The sequence below is a fragment of the Notothenia coriiceps genome, unplaced genomic scaffold, assembly GCF_000735185.1.
Source record: "Notothenia coriiceps isolate Sejong01 unplaced genomic scaffold, NC01 NC01_scaffold00017858, whole genome shotgun sequence".
NCBI lineage: Eukaryota > Metazoa > Chordata > Actinopteri > Perciformes > Nototheniidae > Notothenia > Notothenia coriiceps.
This window is the reverse complement of record NW_011350559.1, coordinates 100180-115836: the sequence shown is the minus strand read 5'-3', so window position 1 is coordinate 115836 and position 15657 is coordinate 100180. Positions and strand designations below refer to the sequence as shown.

The 15657-nt window shown below is 38.8% G+C and overlaps 1 protein-coding gene across 1 annotated transcript in view; it reads right to left on the bottom strand.

The window, feature by feature from the left end:
* Window positions 1-8981, bottom strand: part of LOC104950656 (leucine zipper tumor suppressor 2) — a 47777-nt gene extending 38796 nt beyond the window's left edge. The window contains exon 1 of the mRNA XM_010777201.1: window positions 8772-8981. The gene's annotated coding sequence lies outside the window, so the exon portion shown is untranslated. The remainder of the gene's footprint in view (window positions 1-8771) is intronic.
* Between the last annotated feature and the right edge of the window lie 6676 nt (window positions 8982-15657).

Sequence of the window (15657 nt, the reverse complement as noted above, 5' to 3'; positions counted from 1 at the left end):
AGTGGAGCTCTTCTCAGGAGGTCATTACTACTCATAATCCAGCCGCTGTCGGCAAGGCGCTTGGTTCGAAGCACATCATTCAGAGGTCGTCCACAACGCGGCCGACACCGCGTACGCTAACCTCACAGCAGCCTCGCGGCCTACACAAGGTAGCGTTAGAAAGTCCCTCCGCCCTTGGTCCCTCCTACCGTGGCTTACGGTCCCAATCCGTTCGGCGCTGTCGATTAAACTCGTATCTGCTGCTGTGATCGTCGACTTTGTGAGTCTCTACGTGCTGGTCCTTCCGTCGGTCGGCATTTGTTACTCTCTATGACGTGTCAGACACGTAAACGACATCTTCCCTTATTCAATAATAAAACAGAAATATAAAGAGTGAAACACAAACTCATCGCATACGACCCTACACCCAGCTCCACCGTGCGCACCTACACTCACATCACTCAACACGGGCGTCTCTCTCTCTCCTCTCTCGAGGAAATGATGTTCAGTCGACAACGACTGTATTTATTACAATAATACGTTATTTCACACGGAGAGACTCTAGGACGTTACTTGACGACGTATCCAACGATGGGAGAATTGTAACTCAGTATCCCCACCATGAACCTCTCTGCTTGATAAAAGAATCCAGCCATGCAACCACAATTTTTCAACTTTTGGTGACTTAGATCCCACGCATAGCGGACGTTCCCACTGTCCAAAGTCAATCAATACTTACCAATGTTCATTTATTTAGACTTATTTGCTCGAATAGTGATTGTGTTGAATTGAAATTTTCCGATGTACGTCTCTCTATTATTTCGTCTCTCTCGCAATACGCTTTCGGAGCATCTTCTAGCCCAGCCCTCCCACTCGTCAATAGTCCCCCCGACACATCAAATTTTCATGTGTGTCGCGCTCAAGTTGTACGACGAAGTTAATTCCACTGGTTAAATCGTGACAGTCGTACTCGCTACGTGAAACTGTTTCTTACTGATGTCTTTGTAGAGTTCATGTTAGAAATCCCAATTGTTCAAGTTGTGTTTAAGGGAAGACTACAAAAGGTCTTGCATGGTAAATTAGTAGTAGATAAGTGAGATAGGTTTTGTGAACGTCTCGTAACCATTTTTGTTGTTTCTGATCTGGGCTAATATGGTTGTAAATTGTCGTTAAGTCCTGCTTGTTTTCTTTATATCTGAGACGCCACGGGCTCTTATATAATTCTTCTTTACTTTACCTTTAATTTGACTCCTCTTAGGGTTCACTAAAGGGAGGGAAGTGAACTCTTTTTTAGAAGCGAGAGATTCGTAAAGTTCATTCAGACGTTGTGTCACTCTAACGAGAAAGAAGTGTGTTTTTAATTCAATAGGGTAGACAGTCTTCGTCATATAATAATGACTGGTCCTCGGTTTACGTGGTATATCTGGTTATCTTCTGTATAAGCTGATCTGTTTGTTGGTTTAGTTACGACGCTGTCACAACTCTTTAGGAATTCTACTTAGTAAAAAACCCATTATGTAAACTTTTGTAAATGGTTTGTGTGCAGCTCTATCTACTGGTCGCCTTAACAAAAGCTATACGATACACTACCGATTTTCTTCGGTTCCAGTAAAACTACAACTTTTCCCCCGTTTATACACTGAGTTCCGAAAGGTCTAGTCATTAGCCTATTAACGCCATCGAAACAACCCTATTTGTCATGACTTCCTCCAAGCGCCACCCGAATTATAGTCCTCTCATCGTGTACATACTACGCTCTCCGCGATGACATCGACACATGCATCGGCCTTCATACCTCCATGCTACCTACTGCGACGCCTCCTAACTCTGTTGACAGACGACACTCTCGCGCATCCACTATCGGATAGAAGGCATTCTACCCGCGTACTACTGTCTAGTCACCACCTCGGCCAGGACTCTCCTCCTCTCCCCGCTACCGACCTCACTGTAGTCCACGTACCTAACTATCCTAACGACGGCCGCACCGCTCTCGCCCCGCCCTCCCGATCCCAGACTCCCCCTCCTGACCTCACAGTCCCCTCCCCATGATCCCGACCACCCACCAAGCACCTCCATACAACGTATAGCTGCTACCTCAACCATTCATTATATCTACCTCACCATTTGACCTGCACCTACAAAAGTTAGTTTTGTCGCCTAAACTACTCTGTAAGCTCCTACCAACTGCTCAAAATCATCTTCCTGATTCAATATTATTACGAACTCCTAAATATACCAAAACGATCTTAGTGGTCGCTAATGTAACGCCCCCTCTTCTCGTCTCTTAACCTCCGTCAATCCCGCGCTTTTGTCGACTCCGCCCCCCAACTCGGTTTTCCTACATTCCTCTCGCGCCCAAATATGTTTTACGCTCTTAGTGAGAAATGTTTCTTTTTTGATAAAATTTGTTCTACGTGCTGTTGTGACAAATTGTTTCGATTTCTGTTTAATTTGTAAACGGCTTTGTTGACAAATTAGTAAAAATAATAGAATACTCTATCAGTTTGGCAACCGTTTCCAACAACACCACAGGGAATAACTCGAATAAAAGTGAAGTTAGATCCCGACAACACGCCTACAGACCATAATTAGCTCAAAATGCCCCCCCCTGCCACATCATGTAGCAACCCTAACGTGGAGGTACGGCTACAGCCATCTCCCTCCCCCTACCACCCCGGTCTCACCCGTCATCACTTTCTGTCAGCGCCGCTCTTATAATACACGACCCATCTTAAGTTCCAAAGCCGGACGCGCCCCCCGGCCCGGTCTCCCCTCCTCACCTCCGCCACCCCCAGGAAACGCAGCCCAGCCCTCCGCGTTACTCTCGTCTGTCTCGGTGCCGTGACGACCTCCCCCGGGCGCCAGCATTCGACCCACCCGTGCGCTGATTCCTCTCACTATCGCTGTGCCCCACCCTTGTTGCACCTCCCCACCTGCTCCCTCCCCTCGCCATCCCTTACGCCGCGCCATCGTACACCAATCTAATTCAACAAAATATAAACACCGTGGCGCAACGCCAGAGACCTCTCCACGCTGCATAACCATCCTGTACGGGCGCTGGCCGCGCCACTCCGCTCCAAGTTCGCACTTGCAAATAGCGTCGCCCCCAATCGCCTCCCCAGCCGGAGCCCCCCCCTCGGTCACGAGTTCCCCTATATATACGACATTCTCTCCACACACCACTCTCCACGCGCCCCCAGTACACACCCTATATACATCGCACACAACAAGAACCTGCTTGTTAGACAACCAACATCATTCAACAAAGACCAACATCACACTCCACCTGCGTCACCCTCCGTTACTGTCATCGCAGACCCAGCCCAGTCCCCGCCCAACAGCCCACACCTACACTCCTCCTCGTTCCTCGCCAATCTGCCGACCGGAGCGCCCCACCTACGCGTCGCCGCCTCCCGCGGTCCCGGGAGCGCCGCCAAACGGACCCCGTCCCTCCAACACCGCCCACCCACTGCGGCGTGCCCGTTCTCTTTCCAGTCCATAAAGAAACCGTCTTCTAATTTTCCTTTACAGTGGCCACTGCTCAATTCACACAAATAACCCCCTCAATATACACCCTCGCACTAGAAAACCCTCGCATACTACTTCTTACTCCAACACGTCTAATATATACGAAAGTCGGGGCGACACCTCCCGCCTCCCTTACCCCCCCGTCAACACAGATACTCACCCACGACTCCCTGCCGCATGGATTTCGCGCCCCGAAACCTTAATACTAACTGCCCCCCGGGGCACCGCCATAAGCTTACACACATCCCTCCCTCACCTCGCTACTTGCTCTTTGTTCTGTGGTTAACTTGTGTGGTCTGTGTTTAGAGTGGTTAGTATTGTGTGACTGTTGCCTTTAGTTTAGCTGTGTTTTGTATAGATTCTTTGGTTAGTTGTACCACTTTTAAAGTGAGGTTTTGTTTCGTTCTTTATATTAGTATTTATTTTTCCCAGTATGCGTTTAGACTCACTTTTTAGAGTCCTCCCTTAGTTTGGTTGCCCATTTAAACTTGCGCCTTTGTGGCCTCTATTGTTATTTAAACCGGTGTTTTTGGCTCTTTTGTTTGTTTCAGGCTGTTTGCCTGCCATTTTGTTCACCTGTTGTGCATTAAAGCCACTTATAATTATACCAATACCAATCTGGTTGTGTTGCTTCCCTTTTATTCCCCTAGCTCAGAAGGGAACGTAACACAGGGCCTGTGTGACGTCCCTCTGCAAATACAAGAGAAAGCTGCTGAACAACATAAACAGGGATGTAAACCATGCTAGTTCTTAAATATGCAGATTTAAGAACGACTTTTTAAATGATTTATAAGGTAACATGCATTTAGTACATTTGTTAGGCTTTAGGGATAAACACAGCACGTTTTGCTGAGAAACACTGAATGTAAACATCAGGCTACTGTGCTTTTCCTGAAGAAAACCCTGCAGGGTACCTTCTAATGTTTTGCTTTTATGGTCTGAAGAGTTGCATTACAGCCAAGTAACACAAATACCATCAATTCATGTGAATGAAAAGAAATGCACACAATTTCCAATATAGCGGCTAATCATTCATATTATTCTTAACCCTTTCACGCATAGAGGCTACTACAGTGGACAGCTTTTCAAAAGGTGTTTTCTTGTATATGCATGGGTTTGATGGCATGGTTGCACCATCAGTCCCTACATAGGACCCTATTGCATCATCCCATACACTGCCACTATAAAGTATAAATCAATATACTTATGTTATTATAATATCATTTTAAGTTTGCACATCTTTATTTATCATTTTTTCCAAATGTACATGTCTTCAGTTCAAACTTTAACGCATACTGTCCACCTGGGTTGACATACAAAAACATTTTTTTCTAAATTTGAAAAAACTAGATAAAAAGAAACTAAAAAGTTAAAATCTTGTTTTTCATGCCCCAAGAGCAATAAAAACACTTGGTAAAAAAATCCAGATTGAAGTTTTCATAATTCATGCATGAAAGGGTTTCTGGTTAAAATGTGTGGTTGAGAACAAAGAGTATAGTTCAAATATACATTTATGATTAAAGAAACAGTTTGAATCATATATTTTGTGTATTTTAATCGATGGTTTGTGTTAGAAAGATAAGAACATGATTTGCTCGCATGTTATTTACAGAGACTTGTTCCCATGCAGTCCAAGGTCAAGAAGTATTTACAAAACTGATGTGTGACTGACAACTTAATCAGATCAGATCAGAATCTCAGTAAACCCCATATGCTATACCACAAGTTCAAAGAAAGATTGGAAGCTACATGAAAATCTATCCATAAGGAGAAAGAGGAAGGAAGGAGTGGCGGTTGAGGCCAACTCTGCACTCATTGTGTTTAGTCAACATACAGCACGAGTCGTGGATTGAGCATATTGTCAGTGCTTCTTACAATGTGTTGCAGGATATTACAGCAGACTGCCAACAAAGCTAACGGATACAAATCCACACAGCACTCTTCCTTCAACAGAACAAAACAAAGTTAAACTCATGATGTATACAGATTAAACAAACCTTAGTATAGAAGCCTGTAGTTTAATTTGCACTACACGCAGCTTATTGTTTGAGGAAAAAAAACAGTGTCATTATTTTCTGTCTGTTTGAAATGCTGCGGTGTGGGAAACTGTGCCACATCACTAATTACAGCAAGCAACTAGCAGCAGGGGACTCAATTTAGCACAATGGGACACTACATAAACAAAGAAAACCCACAAAACTCTAAATCAACATTTCATTTGACTTGACGGGCTCTCAGGAAATCTTAAAACACAACAAGGTCTTCATGTTGCTTCTGACAACAAAACACCTCCCACTGAGTTCCCATTGTTGTCTTGGCTTCTAGAGTTTCTCCCTCACTATTTGTTTTTCAACGAGACGGTTTGCAGAGCTGTATAACACAGAGAATGGAGGGACCTCCAGTTAAACGTCTCAAAAGTAAACATTCACAACAGCAGCACGACTGAGAGGTGTCACTTACAGAAAACACATAATCTATTATGAAACAGGGGGTTTTAGACTAATAAATACTCACACCTTCACAACCTTTTTTCAAGATTCAACAAAGTCAAACAAGGTGTGTTCCAAAGAAAAGGGGTGAACTTTTGGTATCGAAAATAATCTAAAGTGAGCACACCTGAAATGTGTGATATTCTCTCACAGCACAGGAACACTGTGTGTAAGCATGACTAAGGTAAATCCAGTAGATGAAGTTGAAGCAGGAAGTTGGTCTCTAAACTGTGATGGGCGTTTACAACAGATAGTCTTGGTCAGGAGTTCTTTACTCCCCTTTGTTTTCTCTTCCATATACTTTAGGTTACCTGAGAGTTTGTTTAAACCCGTCTGAATTTCTGGCTGCTCGTCTTTCCTTCCCTGTCAGACTTCTTTATGGACGACAGAGTTGTTAAAAACAGTCCCAAAACTAGCAAAGAAGAACCAATCTGTAGTAAACCAGAATTATACATTGGTAAAATTCCCAGTTTTAAAACGCATGTCTTTTCGAGGAAAGAGTATTTTACTTTTAGTATATAAAAGCAATACCGATTGGTCTACTTGTTCTTAGACCGGTATGGAACTAATGAATGAATAAAATTGCAAGACATGCTTTTTTAAAAATCAATATTTGAATTTAGATTGGAGACTTAAACAAAGCTAGCTAATCTTTAAAAATTAAACCATTAAGCTAAACCAATGTTTAACGTTTTTTAATGGTTTGATGGAGCTAATGCATTTTCCGAGCAAAGGAAGCAAAGCAAAGCTATCTGCGAATTTAAGCATGATGACAAACAGGTAATCAACCGTAGCTTATAATACGTCATTCAGTCTGTGTTTAAAACTGAAGAATAGTAAGATCTTTGCAACACGAGGTGGTGGTGCTCATGGGAAAACCAGTCTGGATTCTAGGAACACACTACCAGTCAATGGGGCGGTAAATCAACACCAAATTAAAAGTTCCTTATTGTTGGTTTAAGATTTGTTGAACTTTCTTTTGTTACTGTATTAAGGACAATGAAAATACAGTTTTATAACTAAGAAATGGTCTCATCCTTACCCAATTACACAAATAAATCCAACAAGAGATCTGAAATAAGCAGATTTAGAACTGGATTTAGAGTTGATAAAATGCAAAATAACCCCAATCCTAAATCTGCAGAGTCATTATATTCCTGTCATGTAGAACTCAATAACTCCCCGGGGATGCTACAACCCTGACATGCTGACGCAGCAGATCCTCTGAAGATGTTTGAGGGATGCTTGCCATGCGCTTAATAAAATCACTTGAGACATTATTAATGCAAATAAACTGTGGCCTCCCACTGTCAAGGCTCACAGTCCGCCCTTTTTCAGGCCTGCTGAGGTAAGCACTTGATCTCTGTGTGTGTTTAGGCTGGGAACAATTTGAATATAACATCCGGTTGAGTTTGAGGGCTGTGGGAGAGACTTTCCAATGTTAAGTTTGTTTCTTCTTCTTTGTTGTGTTATCATCTCGTTCTAAGTATTGGACATTTGTTTACAAATGAGGCAGCTGCGCCTAATAAATAGAAAGAGCTTTTTTTTAGCTTTGTTACTTGAATGAAGTATAAACACACTACAGAGCTGCTGTGCACACATGCAGCATACATCCAATTAACCAACAATAAAGTCTTGTGTGGGAAACACTGAATTAAGTTCCTATTTCTTCCTAGTAACACACTAACTGTGGAGTTCTGGTCCCATGAAAAGTGCCTCTGTTTCGAGACAAAAGTGGCTGCATACACATCACAGGGGGAATGCCATTCATTTTAAGAATTCACATATGCTATTGCTGTGCCCTAAGGCAAGTCATCCAAATCCTTAACCACTCTCTCTTACATACACACCAGGAAGTAGACCACTGATTGTTTTGTGTTGTTATTGGCGTAGAGTCTACCATTGTCTCCCAATAGACAATAAATGATCCTCTTGTAACCACGAGTTGACTACATTTTGGTCCAATGCTTTCCAACAGAGCTGGAAGGTAAAGCCTATTTTTGGTATTTCAGCATTTGTAGTTTACAAAAAGTCAGCATCCCTATTTATTTTGTATGGGGCAGACCTATATTTCCTTAAGTCCTAATGATGCTACAGGTTTACAAAGGTTCACAAAACTGGAACAATCTGTCCTAGACCAGAAAAGTAATAGGTGGGAGATTTTAGTGTGAATGCAAAGAAATCCATCTGTACCACAGATTTCACAAGCAAAGAACAGTATCCAGGTGTATGTTACTTGAGTAAAAAGAAAAGAAAAGCAATAAGATTTGTTTTGGAGAGATGGATGCAGGGTTCCTTGATAAGGAAAATGTTGATTTATGGTCTGGAATGGAGTTGAGGTCTGAGGAGGAAATTAGTCCGTATACAAGAGGCACTTTGTTATGTCTAAACCCAACAAACCTGCCATGCCGGATGCACACTTTGATAAAAAGGGAACGAAGACGGACCACAAAGACTGTATAGGGCCCTCCAGGATACATTTGACATTGTAAAATAAATAGTTTGACTTTCTGAGCAGAAATAATACACTAAATTGCCTCAATGATTTACAGATAGTGTGTTGTAAAGCTAAAAATGGAACAGCAGCAATCAGAAGCAATTAATTAAACCTTCGCACACCTGTGCACAGTTCGTACGTTACTTTCAGGTGTGTCTGTAAACTTACAAAAGCAACGGGACACACGCATAGTGTTATAGTAACCAGCTTTTACTTGACGCTTGACATAATTCTTATAAATAGTACAACAAAATCCAGTTGAATCCTGGTTAATTTACCGTGTAGGTTGCGGTGGACAGTCCGGGGCAGCCGCTCTACCAAGACTGCTAAGAAAATCTCGAAGCGACGTGTTCTTCTTCCTTTTATATATATCGTATTATCCACACACTTGTCACTTTACAAAGGTTTCTGTTAACTAAACAATATGTTAAATTACTTTTTTTTTCTCTCTCTCGCGTCTCTTCCTGCCTCTGAAAGCGCGTCTGTTGTTGTGCGGGGAGCTGGACAGGCGTTGCTTGTGTTTACCATGGTGTTTACACACCTGACACTAAGCTAGCGACAAACGAAACAATTATATCCGGTTATGAATTTCAAAATAAGATATAAGCCTACTCTTTTACCCTTCGAGTAGGATCACAATTGATAAAAGCCCATTTCCGGCATTACAAGAAATGAATAAGATGAACATTTACAAAAAAGATTTTAAAAAAGATCCTGTAAATCATTAAAATGAAAAACTCAAAATAATGACTCAGTACTGTCTTAAAATAATGCTTTTGCACTTTGTCAAAGCAATGAGAAATGTCAGCAAGAAAAGGACTACATTTTATCTCAAAACACTGATTTAATAACTGAAAATATAAACTTAATATCTTACAATAATGAGCAACGTTCTCATTATTTAAAAAAAACTCTACCAGAATAATATCTCATTATTTTGAGTTTCTAAGGCGCTGTTTTCCATAACATTAGCAGAAAGGGGCTTTATCACAAGAGGTTTAAGAGACTAAAAGTAACATAGAAACTATAAAAGAGCAATTAGAAAACATTATGTCTAACAGTGGTGTCATTTTAGGAGCAGAGGCAGCAAATACATGTCTGTAAACCAGACAAATATATAATGTGATTAGTATAGCATACAGTCGTAATGATAATTGTCTGTTTCAAAAGACAAAAAAAGTACAAATTAAATATAGTATTATGTTTTAAAGACAGTTAAACACATTAATATACAGTACATTATAATACAGATATATAGCATATATATATATGGTTGTGGAATGAACATATCATATAAGCATATAATACACTTTGACTTTGACATAGTGTTGTTGGTTTCTGCAAAATTGCATGCTTTTATTTTGAATCCTAACTTGCAAGCTTCCGGTATTGTCCTGCGCGAGTTGCCTGACTCACGTGAACTGCTCTCTCTCTCTCTCTCTCTCTCTCTCTCTCTTTCTCTCTCTCTCTCTCTCACACGCACGCACGCACGCACGCACGCACNCTTTCACATACTTTTTGGGAAGTGGGTTTTACTAAAAAAAGCACAGGGGGACAGTAGGAAAGTCATCTATTATGGGGGGAAAACTCAACAATCCAGATTGGTAATTTTTAAAGGCTTAAACGTTAACACATTTTGGGGGACAACCCTTTACAAAAACGTGGGAAATGTAGGGTAAGTCTTTTCCTTCATTTTTTGGGCTGCCAAAAAAAAAACTTTTTTTGTATTAAGAGGGGTCCCCTTTTCGCTGTTAGTAATTCACTTTTAATTTAGGGGCTTTTGATTTCAATGCAAGTCTGTTTATGGAAGGCCTGTTGAAAAAAAAAAAAGTGATTTACTTAAAAAAGAATTTCTTAATTGTAATTGGAAAAAAAAAAAAAAAAAAAATTTTTACTTTGAAAGGAACCACAAAAAAAAGCAAAAGTCGTTTTTTTTCTTTTTCACCCTAAAAAGCGAAAAAAAAAAAAAGGGTAACTTTAAGTAAAAAATATTCTGGAAAAACCTAAAAAAAAAACTCGGAAAGGAAAAAAAAAAAAAAAAAAAAAACCTCCTTTTCCCAAAGTTCGGGATCCGACCTCGGGTCCTCTGATTTTGTTTTGAAAAAAAAAAGTCTTGTAACAAAATCTTTTCCCTTTTAACTTAACATGCAACTTTTTTGGGGCAATTCTGCCCCAACCAACTTCAAATCAAAAAAAAAAAAAAAAAAAAAAGGGCTAATTTTCTAAAATAATTTCTGGAAAGGCTTTTTTTGATTCCACCAATTTTAGGAAAAAACATATCTTTAAAAAGTTTTTTATCCCCCTAAAAAAAAGAATAAGGCAGCATTAAAAAAAGTGAATAATTAAAACCAAGACAAAAGTTTTTAAATAATTTTTGTTGAAATGTGTTAATTTAAATTAACAGGCGGAAGTTAAATTGGTTAAACCCCACAAAAAAACACAATTTTTTAGGATTGGAATTAATTTTTTAAGCTTTCAAAAAAATGGGTTAAGGAATGTGTAAAGATTGTTAATTTGGAAGAAAAAAGATGAACCTTTTAATAAGATTTTTTTGCAAATTTTATGTTTCATTTCATGTTTAAATTGGGTAAAATTAAGAAAGAATTTTTTTCCCCTGGACATTTGCCCTCTTCATTAAAAAATCTTTAATTATTAATTTTTTAAAAAAAAAAAAAAAAAATGGTTTCATTTCTATTTCTTTTTCTGAAAAAAAAAAAACATATTTTAAAAAAAAAACGAAAAAGGGTCGCAAACACCAAAAAAAAATAGGAAAAATTTAAAATCCTGTTTTTTTCGGCAAGGTTTTCAAATGAGCAAAGCAGATAAACATATTGATACAAAGGTTATATAAGACAAAAATAAACCCCCCAGAAAAAAAGAACACATAAACTGCTTCTACCCTTCTCTTTTCAGACATATGCAAAAACCAAACTATTCATAGAAAAAAAAACAAAAGAAGAGTAAAAAAGGCCAAAGAAAATCCCACCAAAAAATATGGAAAGTGACCAAAAACCAACTCTGTAACCAGCAGAAACCCTTTATCTTTTATCTCAAACTTAGGAAAATTACATGAAATTTAAGATTATTTTTCAGTGAGGAAATTTGCGAAGTGTTGATGTTCATGGCAAGTTCTGGTAATTCTGTTTTTAAAAAACACGGGAAAAAGGTAGAGCGGTGGTGGAAGGAACAAAAAAGAAAAAAAACACACTAGGTTTTCCTCTGGATTAAAAAAAAAAAAGGAAGGCGTACAGCCAATCAAGCTTTTAAGGGGAGCTCAAAATCCGTTCTTTCTTCTTCCTTGGCCTTTCCTTCTGTGGTTGAATATATTGGTTAAAGGACTGTTGTGCCATTTCCGGAATTGCTGCTTGGCCCTCCACAGGGTATGTGCCAGAAGGATCTTTGGGCATCTTGTTGGTTTCGGTGTGTCAGTACAGCCATCTCCTCTCCATTTTATTGGTTTGCGCCGCCTCTTCCTTCAGGTTTTTCTGTTATTTGGTGTCCACACGCCTTTTTGAGACACAAAAAAAAAAACGGTTTCCTGGATGTGAGAGGAAGCATGTACTTGGGATTCATTATACTCCGGGTCTTTCATACCGAATTATAAATCTATAAGTATTAAAAAAAAACACTGAACAACAATGTGATGAATGATTTTGTCATAACAAATCATATATGTCTACGTCTTTGCTTTCTTTAAGCCCTCATAGATACAACTCTTTTGCACGGAAAATTGAAAAGCACATCCCGATATGGGAGCTTCTAAAGCTACGGATAAGTATTTCGGCACTGTTCACTGTCGTGCTACTGAATTTTTTCGCTCTACCAGCATTACATCGAAAAAAAAAGCAATATCAAAAGGGGCTGTGAGGGCATCTTAAGCCATCAGATAACCTTGTGTGTGCGAGCCGTCTGTGGTTGTTTCCTTCTCAGGCATACATTAGGCGATATCTATTCTTCGGTGTACACAAAATGTTCCTTTAAAATTGCAATTTTTGGTGGGAGAGTCTGGGGCAATTTTTGTGGCTAATTGGCATCAACAAAAGAAAACGTTTCTTTGCATTACTTTTCCGACTTTTCAGGGGGACAGAAGAACGACCTTATTTACAAGTCGTCTTCAGTTTACAATTTACTATAAATGCTGGGTTTGCCTGTTTAAATTTGTGGCCAAAGTATGATATTTGTGACTTTTTTGTGTGTCTTTCAAATTTTGGGGGACCCTTATTGTAAGAATTTTTGCATTTCATTTTGTTTTCGCGGCATTTATTTCTTGGTCCATTTTCATTTTCAGAATATTGTTGACAAAAAAATTTTTTCAATTTTTTAACTAAACATTTCTTTCTTTTTCGATTTGAGCCATAACAGTTTTCATTGTGATAACCTCTGCCTCTAAAAAAATTAAAGTTTATTGAGATTTGTTTTTCCTTCCTTCGTTTCGATTTTCTCTTCTATGCTATTGGGCCTTCTCCAGTTGTTCAATGGTTGAAAAATGGTGTTTCAGTAATTCTGTGGATCCGAAGGAGATTGCGGATTTGGGGTGGACAAACATCATTAATAAGACAAAAAGATGTGACCGAAAAAAAAAAAAACATTTTTAAGGGAGTATTAGGCTTAAGAGTGACCCTCACGCGCGCATCAACCAATTGAACACCACGCCAGTTGCTACGAGAACATTGGCATTCAACCTATGGTAGAAATTCATTTAATAGCCTTCTATTCGGTGTCCATTCTGGTTGGTTTTATTGCACAACACAAGAAGGTGTTTGAATGTTTTCAAAAAAAAAACATAAAAGAATTTTACCACAATGATCAACGTTTTTGTGATTTTCCTTAACCCTCATAGGTAAAAACGCTCCTCGCTATATCACTAAAACAGCGTAATTTTAACAATTCACTTGCATTGGAAAAAAACAATAAGTGGCATTCCAAAATGTAGAGAAAAAAAAAAGAGCACCAACAAAAAAGAAAAAAAAACGGAAAAAAAACTTTTTCTATCTGTTGTATGCTAAACAATAAGAAAAATGGAAAACAAACATGACGGCGTTGATAAACTAATTATTGGGTTAGTTTTCTTATTTTTTCTCAAAAAGCAGGATAATCCTTCAAATAAATTATTTTATCTAATCGACTGTGTATTGTGGTATAGACTCAGAAATGACTGGTTTTTAAGTTAGACAGAAATCTTTTGTAGACTACCCAAATATCCCCGGTTAAGCCGATAATCAAAATAATACTTTAAACATAAAAATTTCGGATTTAGTGTGGTTTTTTTTTCTCCCAGCGTTGTCCAGCATTGTAATGTTCGCGCTAAACTATAATAGTAAAGTTCCTTTTTCCCATGTTTCCAAGGAAGTTTGGTAGGGGAAAAAAAATACAAAAGCTTTCTGTGCATCAGTGTGCGCACCGAAAAAAATAAACCTTTGGGGTCAAAAAAAACCTCCTGTTTTTGGACATTTCCTTAGTGGTTTTCATTTTAAATTCACGTCACACCCAGTATACAACCTTGAAGGATTAAGGTGTGTCAGTGTGAGTTTTTTTTTACTTTTTTCCAATTCGGGGGGAAACCAACGGGTGTCACTTATTTCCTCCCTGAGGGAACAGTAGGGTCCTTCTGGTTTTAGACAGAGCTTTAAGCACATGTGCAAAAGGAGACAGGGAACATGCTCACTTAGCAGAACCGGGATAATTCCACATGCACAAAAAAGTATTTTTCACCGAGTAGGAAAGGACCCTATTTCCACGCGCGAAAGGGAAAAACTAGGGCTTTAAAAAAAAAAGACAATATTTAAATTGGAACAATGGCTTCAAAACAAATTGGATCGGAACTCCTGGTGTCGATGGTTGTCTTAATCACTTCGTCCCGCTCCATCGTTTATTATCCTCAGTACAAAAGTCTCCTGGTGCCACTCACGGATCGCTGTTATTGTTTGGTTTGATCATCTTCTTTAGTCTCGCAAGTTATGGCCATATTCTTGAGTGGCTCCTTTTTTTGTAATAATCCATTGTTACGGGGTTACACATTTATATGTCAATATAGATACTCTCTAGATCAAATCTGTACTGTTGGCGGAAGAACAGGGGACAAAAATGTTTTTGGCAACTTCGTCCCTTGGGTATTAAAAATATGCCAATTTTGGGAACCCCCAAGATAAAGATATGTAAAACTGACATATTTGCATTGGCGTAAGGTGGATGCGTAAACACCAAGTAAGAAAAACATGCAAGCTCATTTCTCAAATACAAAAAATGTCGATGACAATTACATTGCATACGGGAAACCCTGGAGTTTATAGCTAAGATAATCTGACCATCAGGAAAATTGCCATCATCTTTCTGGTGGCGTATTGATGCCTTTTTATAATATTAAAAATTATTTTATTTTAACCCATTTTATATCCCACCATTAAAAATTTTGTGTTAATTTTTAGTTATGGTGGGTTTTTTTCATTAAATGCATTAATGTGTTTATGTTGGGCAAAAAAAATGAATATCTTTAGGAAGTGTGTGTATTAGATTGTATTGTTGTATTAGTAAAAACGGAGTACAACAATGTGGCATAAAATAATATCTCGGTACAGGAATAAGTCCTGTCATTCATAAGAGATACTTGAATATTGCTTCTTATATTCTGTTTTTAGCACAAGCTACTGTGATAAAGATTGTAAATAATGGTAACCTACTACTCTATAAAACGACAAAGTATGCCTCAATAATAATAATGAGCTTGAACAGAGTACTTTTTCATTTAGTATGCAACTTTATTTGTTATCTACATCCATAATTTTCTGCTCTATTGTAATGTATCATCATTACAAAGAACCATGTTGCAGTAATTCTCTTTTAGTGAAGTCAAGGGAGAGACTGTTTTAGTGGGAAACTGATGCGTGAAACAAAACAGAACAAATCAAGAGAAGACAAAGAAAAAGTTGTTTGGGAAGCGCTTTGTTTAGATAAATAGACAAATAGCATCATTGCTAGTTCGCAGAAGCTGTAAAGATATGTGGATTTGTAAATGTTGTTTATTAACTTATTAAGTTTATATTGCTTAACCTGGTGGCCAGTGCAACGCCGAACAGGAAACCGCACAAAGAGTGACAGGCATTACAGAACAGGCTCTCTGAAGCGGATACGGTGGCTTTATTTACAATCATAATCAATTCCATGTTC